This window comes from Apodemus sylvaticus, chromosome 9 (assembly GCF_947179515.1).
Source record: "Apodemus sylvaticus chromosome 9, mApoSyl1.1, whole genome shotgun sequence".
Taxonomy (NCBI): Eukaryota; Metazoa; Chordata; class Mammalia; order Rodentia; family Muridae; genus Apodemus; species Apodemus sylvaticus.
The window spans coordinates 35,600,410-35,616,007 of NC_067480.1; the positions used below are offsets into that span (position 1 = coordinate 35,600,410).

At 40.0% G+C, this 15,598-nt stretch overlaps 1 long non-coding RNA gene across 1 annotated transcript in view; it reads right to left on the reverse strand.

Moving 5' to 3' along the window:
- Positions 1 to 430: 430 nt before the first annotated feature.
- The window catches only part of LOC127692974 (uncharacterized), a 62,432-nt gene continuing 47,264 nt past the window's right edge, over positions 431 to 15,598 (reverse strand). The window contains exon 3 of the long non-coding RNA XR_007979565.1: positions 431 to 1,011. This is a non-coding gene — a long non-coding RNA (uncharacterized LOC127692974). The remainder of the gene's footprint in view (positions 1,012 to 15,598) is intronic.

The following is a 15,598-nucleotide window of genomic DNA, read 5'->3' on the forward strand; positions in this document are numbered from 1 at the left end:
TGTCCACAAAATTCATTAGACTTCTATGTAGTATTCTATAGTGAGTATTTCATGATTTTAGAGTACCTAAAAAGTTTATACACTATGAAAAATTGGAAAAACCATTTTTTTCCAAGGAGAAATGGTTGGTAGTGGTACTGGATTCATTGGCTAGATTTAAGGTAGTGAAAGTTGACAGGCTTGAAAACAGAAAAAGAAAAAAGAAAAACCCAATAGTCTCCATCCCGAGCCGCTGGAAAGATGATGCTATTCATCAAGAAAGGGCAATGGGAGGAGGGATTTTGCTGGAAAAGTTGTCCTTTGTACAGAACAAATGAAGCATATTTGCTCTTCATCATCCCGGAGATGGTCCTCGGGCTCATGAAGAGCTCACAGAACACAATAGCAAATACTAATATTTTATTCACTGCTAAATATTTATTGGGTGCTAAATTTTTTATCAGGTGCTTACTAAGCCCTTTCAATACACTCTTATTTAATTCTCCTGGTGACCAATTAGTAATTATTATTCAAATTTTACAAAAAAGACCTAGATACAGACTATTACATGACTTAGGTAAGGTCATAATGCCTGCTTTGCCGTTGAGGGAGAATTCAGTCTCAGCTGGTCTTCCCGAATGTCCCCAGAGGTTCCATTCTGGACTTGGATGTCAGAGCTGTCTGACCTTAGCATCCAAGAGTTGAAGATCACATCTACCTGAGAGACAGGTTAACAGTGTCCAGAGAAGTTGAAAGCGTGTGTTCATAGGCTGGATTTCATCTACATAGTGAAGAATGGTTTTCTACTTGACTCAATCAGGAAAGAAATGGTTGCAAGGGCTGGTGAGGACCAGATCAGCTCAACTATGAATCAGCTCAAGTAATCCAGTTTCTCTGGGGACTGACCTCTGCCACCACCCAGAGGCTCTGCCCCCCTGTTGCCTTCACTCCTGTTCATCTTCTTCTGTTTGGGAACATAACTGATTTCATTTGAAAGACAACAATCCAAGCTCATTGCAGTTAGGATATTTCCTACAGGAGAAATGTTGTATCAGTACAATGGATGGACAATTGTAACATTAATAGCAAGCAATAGACAAGAAGAAGTGAAGCACTTACATATTTAAATATGCCCTTCTACATTTATTACAAAGTGTTTCCAATGTACAGTATATTAGAGAGCTCTGTAAGATGAATTCCTTTGGTCTTACTCCTTTAGATAGATTGGACCTCTGCCTTAGAGTAAAAAGAGTAAAATAAGCACATTAGGGCTCTAAATGTTGCAGCTTTCTAGTAAACCCTCTTGTCCATGCTCTGGAAACTGTAGCTTGTCTATACCAAGATCAGTGAGTAAAGAGTTCTTGGGAGGAAAGTGGAGAGTTGAGAGTGGTAATTAAAAATAAAGTGGACATCTGTTTGGTTCTCAGTACACTGTGTAGGAAAGGTTCTTATGAATGGTGGGGGCTGTGAAGCTATCCAATGGGACTGGAGACCACATTAGCATGGACCGAGGTTTAATGATCAAAGCTAGGAAGAGCTCACTGCTCTTCCTACCAATTTTGTTTCTTAAAAAAATAACTCAGTAAAAGGCCATGGTGGTTTATACCTTTATTCCCAGCACTAGAGAGGCAGAGGAGTGAGTTCAGGATAGCCAAGGCAACACAGAGAAACCCTGTCTTAAATAACAAAAAAGAAATTTAAATGATTTCAATGATATAGCTATAATAAAACACAAAATGGACTAAAGCAGACAATTTGTAAAATCAATAACTTTTCATATTTGAAGGAGTTATTCTCAAAAATACCACTTTGTTTTCCACTGGCTTTAAGAACACAGTTGCTGCCAGGCAGTGGTGGCACATGCCTTTAATCCCAGCACTTGGGAGGCAGAGACAGGTGGATTTCTGAGTTCAAGGCCAGCGTAGTCTACTGAGTTCCAGGACAGTCAGGGCTATATAGAAAAACCCTGTCTCAAAACAAACAAACAAACAAACAAACAAACAGAACACCGTTGCTATTCTTTGTTTCTTTCTTGGCCGTCATTTTGGAAATCTATAGATACTCCTATTGGGCAGAGAGACAGGTGCATCTGCCTACCCCTGGGAACACATCTCTCCATGGGTGGTAGCATTTCCATCTCGAGTCACGGTTGCTGCCAGTGATGGCCTCCCCCTTCCTGTCCTCATTCTGTTAGTAGGCATTTGCCTTCCCACCTTCTCCTTAGTAGATATGAACACACTGTTCTCTGCTGTGTGAATGCATTCTCCAAGTTACCTACCAATCCCTGCCCTGCAGCACTGGTATCTTTTTTTTTTTATTCGATATAATTTATTTACATTTCAAATGATTTCCCCTTTTCTAGCCCCCCCCCCCATTCCCCGAAAGTCCCGTAAGCCCCATTCTCTTCCCCTGTCCTCCCTCCCACCCCTTCCCAGTTCCCCGTTCTGGTTTTGCCAAATACTGTTTCACTGAGTCTTTCCAGAACCAGGGACCACTCCTGCTTTCTTCTTGTATCTCATTTGATGTGTGGATTATGTTTTGGGTATTCCAGTTTTCTAGGTTAATAACCACTTATTAGTGAGTGCATACCATGATTCACCTTTTGAGTCTGGGTTACCTCACTTAGTATGATGTTCTCTAGCTCCATCCATTTGCCTAAGAATTTCATGAATTCATTGTTTCTAATGGCTGAATAGTACTCCATTGTGTAGATATACCACATTTTTTGTGTCCACTCTTCTGCTGAGGGATACCTGGGTTCTTTCCAGCATCTGGCAATTATAAATAGGGCTGCTATGAACATAGTAGAGCATGTATCCTTATTACATGGTGGGGAATCCTCTGGGTATATGCCCAGGAGTGGTATAGCAGGATCTTCTGGAAGTGAGGTGCCCAGTTTTCGGAGGAACCGCCAGACTGCTTTCCAGAGTGGTTGTACCAATTTGCAGCCCCACCAGCAGTGGAGGAGTGTTCCTCTTTCTCCGCACCCTCTCCAACACCTGCTGTCTCCTGAATTTTTAATCTTAGCCATTCTGACTGGTGTAAGATGAAATCTTAGGGTTGTTTTGATTTGCATTTCCCTAATGACTAATGAAGTTGAGCATTTTTTAAGATGCTTCTCCGCCATCCGAAGTTCTTCAGGTGAGAATTCTTTGTTTAACTCTGTACCCCATTTTTTAATAGGGTTGTTCGGTTTTCTGGAGTCTAACTTCTTGAGTTCTTTATATATATTGGATATTAGCCCTCTATCTGATGTAGGATTGGTGAAGATCTTTTCCCAATTTGTTGGTTGCCGATCTGTCCTCTTGATGGTGTCCTTTGCCTTACAGAAACTTTGTAACCTTATGAGGTCCCATTTGTCAATTCTTGCTCTCAGAGCATACGCTATTGGTGTTCTCTTCAGAAACTTTCTCCCTGTACCGATGTCCTCAAGGGTCTTCCCCAGTTTCTTTTCTATTAGCTTCAGAGTGTCTGGCTTTATGTGGAGGTCCTTGATCCATTTGGATTTGAGCTTAGTACAAGGAGACAAGGATGGATCAATTCGCATTCTTCTGCATGCTGACCTCCAGTTGAACCAGCACCATTTGTTGAAAAGGCTATCTTTTTTCCATTGGATGTTTTCAGCCTCTTTGTCGAGGATCAAGTGGCCATAGGTGTGTGGGTTCATTTCTGGATCTTCAATCCTGTTCCATTGATCCTCCTGCCTGTCACTGTACCAATACCATGCAGTTTTTAACACTATTGCTCTGTAGTATTGCTTGAGGTCAGGGATACTGATTCCCCCAGATTTTCTTTTGTTGCTGAGAATAGTTTTAGCTATCCTGGGTTTTTTGTTGTTCCAGATGAATTTGATAATTGCTCTTTCTAACTCTGTGAAGAATTGAGTTGGGATTTTGATGGGTATTGCATTGAATCTGTATAGTGCTTTAGGCAAAATGGCCATTTTAACTATATTGATTCTACCGATCCATGAGCATGGGAGGTTTTCCCATTTTTTGAGGTCTTCTTCCATTTCCTTCTTCAGAGTCTTGAAGTTCTTGTCATACAGATCTTTCGCATGTTTGGTAAGAGTCACCCCAAGATACTTTATACTGTTTGTGGCTATTGTGAAAGGGGTCATTTCCCTAATTTCTTTCTCAGCCTGCTTATCCTTTGAGTATAGGAAGGCCACTGATTTGCTTGAGTTGATTTTGTAACCTGCCACTTTGCTGAAGTTGTTTATCAGCTGTAGGAGCTCTCTAGTGGAGTTCTTTGGGTCACTTAGGTAGACAATCATGTCGTCTGCAAATAATGATAGTTTGACTTCCTCCTTTCCAATTTGTATCCCTTTGACCTCCTTATGTTGTCGAATTGCCCGAGCTAGTACCTCAAGTACAATATTGAAAAGATAAGGAGAAAGGGGGCAGCCTTGTCTGGTCCCTGATTTCAGTGGGATTGCTTCAAGTTTCTCTCCGTTTAGTTTGATGCTGGCTACCGGTTTGCTGTATATTGCTTTTACTATGTTTAGGTATGGGCCTTGAATTCCTGTTCTCTCCAAGACTTTAAGCATGAAAGGATGCTGAATTTTGTCAAATGCTTTTTCAGCATCCAATGAAATGACCATGTGGTTTTGTTCTTTGAGTTTGTTTATGTAGTGGATTGTATTGATGGATTTCCGTATATTGAACCAACCCTGCATTCCCGGGATAAAGCCTACTTGATCATGGTGGATGATCGTTTTGATGTGTTCTTGGATTCGGTTGGCAAGAATTTTATTGAGTATTTTTGCATCGATGTTCATAAGGGAAATTGGTCTGAAGTTCTCTTTCTTTGTTGGATCTTTGTGTGGCTTTGGTATCAGCGTAATTGTGGCTTCGTAGAAGGAACTGGGTAGTGTTCCTTCTGTTTCTATTTTGTGGAATAGTTTGAAGAGTATTGGTGTTAACTCTTCTTTGAAGGTCTGGTAGAATTCTGCACTGAAACCATCTGGTCCTGGCAGCACTGGTATCTTATTCCTAGGTAGCCCTCCACATGAGCCTCTCTTCCATGGCTTCCAGTCCCGAGTCCTCTGCTACATTGACAAAGGCCTTTAATCTGCGCCCTCTATCTTTCTGCTTCTCCTCTCTACTTGCCTACACACAAATTCTCATTTTCATCAGAAAAACCTCCTGCTGACCCCAACAATTTCCCATCTCCCCGTCATATTGTATCTTACCAACATTTTATTTATCTGTCCCCCAATTTGAAATGTTGCCTCCTTCTTCTTAATGGTATTTAAAGCTTAAAATTTAGTTCAAGGGATTGGGGATGTAGCTCAGTGGTAGAGTGAGATTCTGTGCCCAACACTAGGTAGGTAGGTAGGTAGGTAGGTAGGTAGGTAGGTAGGTAGGTAGGTAGGTAGGTACATAGATAGATAGGTGGATAGATAGGTAGGTAGATAGATAGATAGATAGATAGATAGATAGATAGATAGATAGATAGATAGATAGATCCGATAGATAGATAGATAGATAGATAGATAGATAGATAGATAGATAGATAGATAAACAGATATCTATCATAGGCAGTAGCATATTAGTAGGAAAGGACCCCAATAAATTCCTTTTAGAGATAATCCACAGATCCATAATTTGAACCAATGCAACTGACCATCCTCACTATGCCTTGTCTACCTAGAGAAAAGATTTGCTGAACTCTTTCACATCTGCAGAATACTCTTCTGGAGAATAGCACTGTGGCCAGGAATTCTGCTCTCTGGTATTCTGATCACTCCTCATGTTCTGCTTATCCTTGATGTTCTGATCACTCATATGATATGTCTGAGGATTCATGTCTTAAACTGGAAATGATGGTGCATGCCCTTAATCCTGGCATTCTTGAGGTTGAGTCTGAAAGATAATGAGTTCAAGGTCATCTGAGGTCAAAGAGTGAACGTGCAGCCATCCTGAGCTACAGGAAACCCTGCCTCAAACAATAGAAATAGGGCTAGAGAGATGACTCCACGGTGAGGCACTGGCTATTCTTCCAGAGGACCCATGTTTGAATCCCAGCACCCATGTGGCAGCTCATGATTGTCTGTAACTCCAGTTCCAGGGCATCCTCACACCCTCACACAGACAAGCATGTAGGCAAAGCGTCAATTCACATAAAGTCAAAATAACCAAATAATTTTTTAATAATTCAAAAAAAGAGAACAATAATTGAGTACAATGGGTCTTGACTTTAATCCCCTCACTTGGGAGGCAGAAGTAGGCGAATTTCAGAGTTGGAGGCTGGCCTGGTCTACAGAGAGAGTTCCAGAACAACCAGGACTGCACAGAGAAACCCCGTCTTGGAAAAACATAGATAGATAGATAGATAGATAGATAGATAGATAGATAGATAGATAGACAGACAGACAGATGGACGGACGGATGGACGGATGAACAGACGGGCGGACAGACAGACAGACAGACAGACAGACAGACAGACAGACAGATAGATAGATAGATAGATAGATAGATAGATAGATAGATAGATGGAATAAAAACAGAGGCTGTGTCTTGCTTAACACAATTGTCTCCACACTTAAGACTGAAGTGCAAGGAGTGTAAAGTTGAGATGTTCTGCTACATGACAGAAAGACCTTGCTAATTGATCAGTATCATTCCTTTTGTTTGAGTTGTTCCCAGTTTTTTCTAGATACCATTAATCCAGAACAATATCACATGGAGGAAACACTTGTTTCATAATTAAGAGGATTGAGAAAAAGTCCTTATACAGTAACTAAAGAAAAATCGTGTGGGGTGATGGTGGTCAGCCAGCTTCTTGGGCCATCTTAAAGTAGAAACCCCCTGGAATGAGCCTTTCCCACAATGTAGGCAATCGTGCTGGTACTCAAAATGCTGATCCTAGAAGCAAAATTAATGTTTGACTACAAAGAAGAAGCCCAACCCCTTCTCAGCTTTTCCCACTTTCTTTTGGAAACTCTTTTTCATTTAAATAAACAAATTAAGCATTCCGAAATTCAAAGGCCTATACAATGAAAGCAGTCGGTTCATGATGGATTAGTCTGATGTTTAAAAAGAAGGTGAAAAAAATGCAAAACAAGCTGCCAGCATCAGTTAAAGGAGAAATAGATCACAGGTGACATGGGATTCTGTTTCATCTGTGGGAGGTTAAGAAACACTTGCAGAAACGTACACTTCACTCAGGTACAAGTGGTGGGCGGCTGCAGGGCTGTTTGTATATTCTTCTGAGAACGTGTTTACACCCCTGAGATGCTAACTGCTTAGAATCATTTTCATCTCAAAACTCACATCAAGCTCTGACTCTTAGGAAAAAACCCCACTACTTCCTTTATCTTTACAGAGGAAAAGACAGCACTGAGTTACTTAATTAGTAAAGGCCATCAAGTCATTGAAGTGGCAAGTTCTTGCAATGCTGCCTTTGGATCTTGGAAGTGAATGTGTTACTTCTCTATTAAACATTAAGACCATGCAGGTCTAAGCAATAGTTCTACAGAGTATATATACCTCTGCTATTGGTCTAAAATTTAACACAGCCATAAGAGTCTGCAATATATGGTAGCCTAGTCATAAAATGTTAACAGTGACTCCACAGGTAACCAGTTATCTTCGCAATGATCGATTCCATTGGCCTAGAACACCAGTGCCTGGGACATGGGTATAATCTGGTGCTGAACATGAACAAGTTCAGCTGCCCTGAGCATTAAGTTTGTCTCTTGTGTGATCATCCCATTGTGCTTAGAAGTAGGATCAAAGAACCGTGGTCATCTCCCAGAAGTCTGCCCTCTGACAAATCTATTCTTCCAAAAAGAATTTTCTACTCATCCGCTCTGCTCTCTATTCCAAAGTTCCATTTCCCTTAGGCTCACAGTGTTTCTAAAGGCTTTATGGGCTCAACCTTCTGACCTTAAACCAGCTGTCTCTTCTCTTTCCCTGTATTACATCCTAAGGTTTAGCAGCCCTTTGCTGCTGGCTGGATTCTCACCCTGCCCTGCATTTTTAAACTTTATGCCTTTACTTAATCTTCTCTCTCCTCAACAATGAAGATAAAGTTTTAAGCTTCAAAGTCTGCACTATCTTCATGAACATAATGCCTTCCTCCATCTCAATTCCCTTAGCTACAAAATGAAAATATGACATTCTACCTATAGAGCAAGCTTCACAAAGGGTTAAAAGGATAAACTGAGCCAATGTTAGTGGCATTCGCTGCTGGAAATGTGTTTGTTTAGGTTTAGATGCTATTCCTCACAAACATGTTGGTCATGTCAGTCTAAGAAAATCAGTTGGAGAAATAAGTATGAATATATTTGAGTACAGCAGTTTGTTTCATGAACAAGGTTATACAATCTCAGAACTGCTTATGTTTTGGGTTAAATACTCCTTGGAAGTGGGACACTTTTCTGGACACTGTGGGGCATTTGGAAGAATTCCCAGCATCCATTCAGGAACCACCCATGCATTTGTAGCAATAAAATAATGCTTCAAACATGGCCAGATGCCTACTTCTTTTACCTTAGGGCAAGGGCAAAACAGCTTTGCAAACAATGACTGTTAGATGTCTCAAAACAGAGGACCCCAAGGAGACAGAGATGATCCTATGTTGAGGGTGTTATAAACAGGACACAAGATGGGTACATAGCAAAATGATTTTCTCAAAGAAGTATGAAACCAGAACCTGGGAGCACAGAAGGAGCCTGCAAGATTAGTGAGCACAGGCTGCATTCAGTGCAGAGGGCTGGGGTCCATTTGTTGTGACATTGGCCTGAGAACACAAAAGCAGCTTGGTGTTGCTTGATTCCACACTGAGTAAGAATTTCAATACAGTTGTTACTCAGAGAGGGTTCTCTGAGTAAGCAGATGTTAGCATTTCTGCAAAGAAATCGGATGAAACAACCAGAGGTTGGGGCAGGGGCGGGGGTAGAAAGGTCTGTGAGAGATGTTCTTGCAGACTCCTCCCTTTCATTTCCTAAGCCTGTGCTAGCCCAACCTCTGTGAACTCTGAGGGGTCCCTTTGTTTCCTTTCTATCCCACTCTTTCCAGTTTGTAGTTCGGGCACTTGGAATATTGACAATTGATCCTCTCGATTTGGTGGTATCAGTGTGAGTCTAAGTCTCTGGAGCCTTCTGGCGGTCACTCCTTCCTACTCTAGTCTGAGCACGATGGTCAGCACCAACAGTGCACAGGATGCAGGCAACTGTAAACACTCCTTGTATCTAAGATGCGAGTTCAGCTTTGAGGCTAACATTTCACAAGTGCAGATGGGGCCATCCATCTAGTTGTCAGGGCAGGATTCAAAACAGTAGAAGCTGAAGACTGACTGTCACATTGACAGTGTCCCCTTGAGCCACTGGGGGGCTTTTGAGGTCACGGCTACATGATAAAGCCTTTTGTCCCACTCTGCATAGAGAAAGCTGAGAGAGCTAGGAGGATAGAGATAGTGTTATGTAAAATACAATCACTGGAAATATCTCAGCATGTGTCTTGCTGACAGAGGGAAGTCCAGCTCCGAGAGAAACACTGTCAGCAGTACTGGCTATTTATGTGAAAGATTAAGCTAGAAAATGCTTATTCTTATTGATATTTTTGGTACTTCTCCCAGAATTGAAATTGTTTTCAATATGCTTTTTTGCTTGCACAGACTTTCATACATACAACTGATTTTTGTGAATGCATCCATCCAGTTTGCATTGACCACTAGACTTTTCATCCTTAGATTATATGGAGATCAAGCTATTCTTGAAGAAAGCCTTGCATCAGATATCAAAAACTGTGCATTTGGATCTCTGATGTATCTCTTAGTTCATTGAGCCTGAGAAAGTCACTAATCCTATTTGTTACCCTCAGGTATTATTCTAGTTGTCCTATTTATTTTAGGATTTCTGTGAAAATAAGTATATATGAAATATGTAAGCAGCTAAAAGAAAGAAATGAGGACATGGAGGAGAGAAAGAGAGTGAGAGAGAGGGGAGAGAGAGAAGAGGATGGAGGGAGGAAAAGAGGGAGGGAGGAAAGGATTGGGGGTAAGAATTTCAAAACACCCAAAATACTATGTTTTAAAGGCTTGATCACCTCAAGAGAGTTTCTACAGAGAGGTAAAAATAATGATAGCAGTTTTATATGCTGTTCTGGTCACCCTAAGTCATAAATAATCTCTCTCTCTCTCTCTCTCTCTCTCTCTCTCTCTCTCTCTCTCTCTCTCTCTCTCTGTGTGTGTGTGTGTGTGTGTGTGTGTGTGTGTGTGTGTTATCTTTTTAACCCAACTGTGTTATCTTCTTAATATTTGATGAAAGAGCTGAGGGTGGTGGTGCATGCCTTTGGTCCCAGAACCTGGAAGTCAAAGGAAGTTGGATCTCTCTTGAGTTTTAGTCTAGCCTGGTCTATATAGTGAGTTTCAGGCCAACCAAGGCTACAGAGTGAAACCTGTCTGAAAAGAAAAGCAAACACAAAAACCAAATAAAATTGACCATGCCTCATCCTAGGCATGGTCAGTGCTGATCATCAAGATGCTATAGAATAGGTAGTTGTGACCATCAGCAGGCTCTAGAAACTTAGACTCAGTTTGACACCACCAAGTTGAAGGGGTTGATGTCAATATCCCAAGAGCCTGAAGTGCAAATAAGAAAGACTGAAATAGAAAGAAAACAATGGAGACCTGCCAGAATTTACAGAGAGCTTGCGATAGCACCGGGTTAGGAAATTAGAGACAGAGCTCTGCCATGCCTGAGGTCTTCTCACAGTCCATTTATGACCATTCTCTTCACAGAGCCTTCCTTCATATCTATATTTCTATTGAGGAGAAAACAAGTGAGCAACTGAGTAACAGGCTTTTGGTGTGCCATATTAGGTCTAGCTCAGTAACAAAGTGTGGAACTCAACCTAGCTTCTCTCTAGCTGATGGCCCTGCCAGATGGCTGAAGGAATTCTGAGGAAGTCAGCCCACCTGGGGAAGCCCATTGTTAGCAAATTCTAATGCCCTCTTTGAAGGGTAAGCAAAAGCTATAGGGGCAGATGAGTAATTCCATTGAATCCAACAGAAAGGGTCAGTTGTGATCACAGACCTGATAAAGGGTGTCACTGGGACAGAGTCCTTTGAGCTCCTACTGGCTTTGAGAGTGACCACTGGAGGGGGGGGGAACTTACATTAAGGAAATTATTTATGTCATATTTGCCTGTGTAGAACTGGAGGCTACAGCGTTAACAGAGTGACAAGATTGGGTGGCAGCTCAGTGACAATGAGGTTTTAGCTTATCTGCTTGCCTGATTGAGTGCTTTGGGGGTGGGTATATATGAGTTTTTATTTTATTGAAAAGGGAAGTAAAAGCACTTTATGATAAAATTAAAGATTTACATGGAAAATATTTCAGATAAACACATTAAAATTGACAATATTCATGGAAAATTAAAAAGTAAAGTGGTAGACATGTAAAACATTGCTAAATTAATTGAAATATGCGATAGAAACATTTTATGATAGAATTGAAGATTTATGTGGAAAATATTTCTGATAAAATTGTAGAAAAACATGTTAGAATTGAAGATTATCATGGAAAATTTTATATAGCTATAATAATGGTAGGCATAAAAGTGTTTCTAAGTTGATTGAAAATGGAATTATAAACATTTTCTGATAAACTTGAAGATTTATATGGAAAATATTTCTGATAAAATTGAAAAAATATATAGAAAAACATGTTAAAATTAAAGATTGTCATGGAAATTATGTAGATAAAATGATATGCATAAAGATAATTCTAGGTTGATTGAAAGTGGAATTATAAACATTTTCAGATAACATTGAAGATTTACATGGAAAATATTTCTGGTAAAATTCAAGAAATATATAGATAAACACGTTAAAATTGACTATTTCATGGAAAATTTTACATATGAAATCTCTTTCTAAATTAATTGAAGGTGGAATTAGAATCATTTGTGATAAAATTAAAGATTTGCATTGAAAACATTTCTGATAAAATAGAGGAAATATATAGAAAGACATATTAAAATTGAAGATGATCATGAAAAATAATGCAGATAAAATGGTAGACATAAAAACACTACTAAATTAATTAAAAGGGAAATTACATTTTTTGATAAAATTGAAGAGTTACATGAGAAATATTTCATTAGTCTGTATTGGGGAGTTGAGTCCATTGTTAAGAGATATTAGGGAATAGTGATTGTTACTTCCTGTTATTTTTGATGTTATTTTTATGTTTGTGTGGGTATCTTCTTTTGAGTTTGTTGGAAGAAGATTACTTTCTTGCTTTTTCTAGGGTGTAGTTTCCCTCCTTGTGTTGGCATTTTCCATCAATTATCCTTTGTAGGGCTGGATTTGTGAAGAGATATTGTATAAATTTGGTTTTATCATGGAATATCTTGGTTTCTCCATCTATGATGATTGAGAGTTTTGCTGGGTATAGTAGTCTGGGCTGGCATTTGTGTTCTCTTAGGGTCTGTATGAGATCTGCCCAGGATCTTCTAGCTTTCATTGTCTCTGGTGAAAAGTCTGGTGTGATTCTGATAGGTCTGCCTTTATAAGTTACTTGCCCTTTTTCCCTCACTGCTTTTAATATTCTTTGTTTAGTGAATTTGGTGTTTTGATTATTATGTTCCGGAAGGACTTTCTGTTCTGGTCCAGTCTGTTTGGAGTTCTGAAGGCTTCTTGTATGTTCATGGGCATGTCTTTCTCTAGGTTAGGGAAGTTTTCTTCTACAATTTTGTTGAAGATATTTACTGGGCCTTTAAGATGTAAATCCTCACTCTAGTCTATACTTATAATCCTTAGGTTTGGTCTTCTCATTGTGTCCTGGAGTTTCTGAATGTCTTGGGTTACCAGCTTTATGCATTTTACATTTCTTTTGACTATTGAGTCAATGTTTTCTATGGTATCTTCAGTACCTGAGGTTCTTTCTTCTATCTCTTATATTCTGTTGTTGATGCTTGCAACTATGACTCCTGAATTCTTTCCAAGGTTTTCTATCTCCAGAGATGTCTACCTTTGTGATTTCTTTATTGTTTCTACTTCCTCTTTTAGATCCTGGATGATTCTGTTCAGTTCCTTCACTTGATTGTTTGTGTTTTCCTGTAATTCTTTAAGGGGTTTTTGTGTTTCTTCTTTAAGGGCTTCTGCCTGTTGACCCATTATCTCCTGTATTTCTTTAAAGGATTTTTGTGTTTCCTCTTTAAGAGCTTTTACCTGGTGACCGATGTTCTCCTGTATTTCTTTAAGGGAGTTATTTAAGTCTTTCTTGAAGCCCTCTATCAGCATCATGAGATATGATTTTAAATCCAACTCTTGCTTTTCTGGTGTGTTGGGGTATCTGGGACTTGCTGTGGTGGGAGAACTGGGTTCTGGTGTTGCCATGTGGCCTTGGTTTCTGTTGGTAGGGTTCTTGTGCTTGCCTTTCACCATCTGATGCTAGTTGGTATTGGCTTTTGTTTGTTTGTTTGTTTTTTGTTTTTATTTTTTTTTTATTTTTTTTATTTCATTCGATATATTTTTTATTTACATTTCAAATGATTTCCCCTTTTCTGGTGCTAGTTGGTATTGTTGTCTCTGGCTGGAGTTTAGTCCTCCTGTGGACCTGAGATCAAAAGTGAAAGCACTACTGGGAGATCTCTCCTGGGAGGCTATGCACAGAAGGCTGTGTGTGGAGTTTCCTGGATCCCTGGTGCAAATGGCGACAGGAAGACTTCCATCCTAGCTACACCACTGATCTTAGGCCCTGTGTGCTCCTCACTGGTCCCATCCAGAGAGAAGGTGGAGATCTCACCTCTGTGCTCAGAAGTGAAAGTGCTGCTGGGAGATCACTCTCTCCTGGCAGGCTGTGCACAGAAGGCTGTGGAGTCTCCAGGCTCCCTGGTGCCAATGACAGCGGGAAGACTTCTGTCCCAGGTGCTCCCTTTTTTTTTTCTAGTAAGCAAATGATGACTTTTTTTTTAACATTTGAGCTTCCCATCAGAAAGATTCCTACCATCAAGCCAAGAAGATCTAGATATAATTTCAATGATAAGCAAGACATCTCTGCCAACTAAACTCCTATGGATTACCATCTGATTCTGTTTGTCAGCAAAGAGAGGAAGACAGAGAGAGAGAGAGAGAGAGAGAGAGAGAGAGCGCTTATTCTTTAATGGTATGTTGGTATGATGTTTGGGCCATAACCAACAGGGATTAGTGAGGGCAGAAGTATATAGAAAGCATCTCTTTCATTTCTGCTCCTGACCATATAAATAACATCTGTAATTTTAGGCCAAAGTCTTGCCTGAAGGTGGAAGGCAAACCTGCCTAGCTGTTGCTCTTTGTGGCTTGGAGCTGTCAGGACCTGGGATGCTCGGACTCTGAGGCCAGTGCATTGTCTTCTGAACACAGGTCCCTAATTCCCTCTCCCTAAGAAGGCTGACAAGGGTCATTCTTAGCCAGAGGGAATAATACTTCCCGTTATCTTATAGCTGCTGCATGAACACATGGCTGCATAAAGGTAAGCCTCCTGCTAGAGAAGTGTGAAGTGGATCCTTGATGTAGCAAAGCCCACTTGGGATTCTATAAACACACACACACACACAGAGAGAGAGAGAGAGAGAGAGAGAGAGAGAGAGAGAGAGAGCAAGAAAAGAGACAGAGAGAAAGTCAGACACAGAGAGCACTAGCTCATGCTTCTTCTCTCAGGAGTAGTTTATTACCTCTGTTTTGAAACACTTGAAACCCAATGATGCTCACTGATCCAACCAATATATCACAGAACCTATACAGTAGACTAAATACTGAGCTCCAGCCTGAGGCTCCAAACCAATATATATAGTGTCTCTCCCACTATATATTAAACTTTCTCCCTTACTTCACTGAGAAGCGATGACATCATATTTTTAAGGGAAGCCCTAAGTTCCCTGTAGGTAATGAATCTTTTCTCTAATGAGGACCTTTTATTACCAACTGTAAAATTTTAGTAATCTGTGATTACTAAATTATTACTAAATTATAAATTACTAAATAGTTTTTTTTACTTAGTTGAAAGAAAAGAGTGTAAAGAAATCAGTGTTGGCTGGAAGCCCAATACACATACCCACCAGCAAATTAACTTGATGTCTTTAGCCACTAGAATCCCCTTTCTTCCATTAAGTTTTGTGTCCTTGCATCAAGTATGGGTGGCAGAAGGGCACACAACATGATTGATTAACAGAAAAAAAAATCCAGGAATGACCTAAATGAAATAAGTTTTTTTGATTGATTGATGATTGATTGATTGATTGATAGACCAACTGACTGAAGATTTACAGGATTTCTCTCTCACTTCCCTATACAATCCTTGATGTTTCTAATTCTGACCATCAAAAAAAAGCTATCACAATACCTTTTATGTCCTGAAATAAGAGGCAAGAGATAGAGATATTTCATTAAAATTTGAGATTATCTTGCCTTGTAAACCCAGAAATTTCTGAGAGAGCCCACTGGTCCCTAACAAGTAATGGGAATTTGTTTACCTGAGAATGGACAAGCTATTATACCTCCTCCCCTTTTTGAGAGACTTAATTCATTTTACTTATATGAGTACACTGTAGGTAGCTATCAGACATACCAGAAGAGGCATGGGATCCCATTACAAATGGTTGTGAGCCACCATGTGGTTGCTGGG